Source organism: Anolis sagrei, chromosome 8, assembly GCF_037176765.1.
Source record: "Anolis sagrei isolate rAnoSag1 chromosome 8, rAnoSag1.mat, whole genome shotgun sequence".
Classification (NCBI taxonomy): Eukaryota; Metazoa; Chordata; class Lepidosauria; order Squamata; family Dactyloidae; genus Anolis; species Anolis sagrei.
The window spans coordinates 20,798,316-20,799,946 of NC_090028.1; positions in this window are offsets into that span (position 1 = coordinate 20,798,316).

Consider the following 1,631-nt stretch of genomic DNA (forward strand, 5'->3'; position numbering starts at 1 on the left):
TTGTATGATCTCACTTGCAAGTTTGTAGACCTCATTACCTTCTGGCAAACAAACTACTCCAATGTGGGCTAGGCAAAACTACGGCGAGGTGGATCTGTAATTGGTTAAATGGACGAACCCAGAGGGTGATTCTCCCCAAGGCTTCCTCATCATCCCAGAAAGAAGTGACGAGCGAAGTGCCATCAGCAGGGTTCCGTCCTGGGACCGGTGACTTAGATGAAGGGCTAGAAGGCATGATCATAAAGTTTGCAGACGACACCAAATTGGGAGGGAGAGCCAATACTCCAGAGGACAGGAGCAGAATTCAAAATGATCTTGACAGATTAGAGATGGGCCAAAACTAACAAAATGAAGTTCAACAGTGATAAATGCAAGATACTCCACTTACGCAGAAAAAACAAAATGCAAAGATACAGAATGGGGGACGCATGGCTCGAGAGCAGTACGTGTGAAAAAGATCTTGGAAACAAGTTAAACATGAGCCAACAATGTGATGTGGCAGCAAAAAAAGCCAATGGGATTTTGGCCTGCATAAATAGGAGCATAGTGTCTAGATCTAGGGAAGTAATGCTACCCCTCTATTCTGCCTTGGTTAGACCACACCTGGAATATTGTGTCCAGTTCTGGGCACCACAATTCAAGAGAGATGTTGACAAGCTGGAATGTGTCCAGAGGAGGGCGACTAAAATGATCAAGGGTCTGGAGAACAAGCCCTATGAGGAGCGGCTTAAGGAGCTGGGCATGTTTAGTCTGAAGAAGAGAAGGCTGAGAGGAGATATGATAGCCATGTATAAATATGTGAGAGGAAGTCATAGGGAGGAGGGAGCAAGCTTGTTTTCTGCTTCCCTGGAGACTAGGACGCGGAACAATGGCTTCAAACTACAAGAGAGGAGATTCCATCTGAACATGAGGAAGAACTTCCTGACTGTGAGAGCCGTTCACCAGTGGAACTCTCTGCCCTGGAGTGTGGTGGAGGCTCCTTCTTTGGAGGTTTTTAAACAGAGGCTGGATGGCCATCTGTCAGGGGTGCTTTGAATGCAATTTTCCTGATTCTTGGCAGGGGGTTGGACTGGATGGCCCAGGAGGTCTCTTCCAACTCTATGATTCTATGATTCTGCTGCATCAGCAACATGTATTTAAAAATGCATGTGCATTATAGTGGGTTGGATTCATTCTTCTCTCTGCTCATATCGAAGGAAGATAGCAAAATGACAATTACAAGCAATATTTCCCTCCCACTTTAGCTGTGTTGCCTGAAAAACTGCTCCAGAGGCTTCAGGGACAATCTGGAACAACTAGGGCAGGCATGGGCAAACTTCAGCTCTCCAGGTGTTTTGGACTTCAGCTCCTACAATTCTTGGCCTCAGGCAGTTTCCTTTTCCCCATCAGCTGCTTAAGCTATGAATTGTGGGAGTTGAAGTCCAAAGCACCCAGAGAGCCAAAGTTTGCCCATGCCTGAATCAGGGGGTTGATACAAAGAAGGAATAATTGAAAATCACATATACTTCGAGTAAGTAGAATCAATTATTTTCATGAAGGTTCAAATATGGATCTAAATCAAGTGAAACTACTTTTCACTTGAAAGCAACTAACATTATATTGAAGACACTATATCACACTTCCTGCAGGTC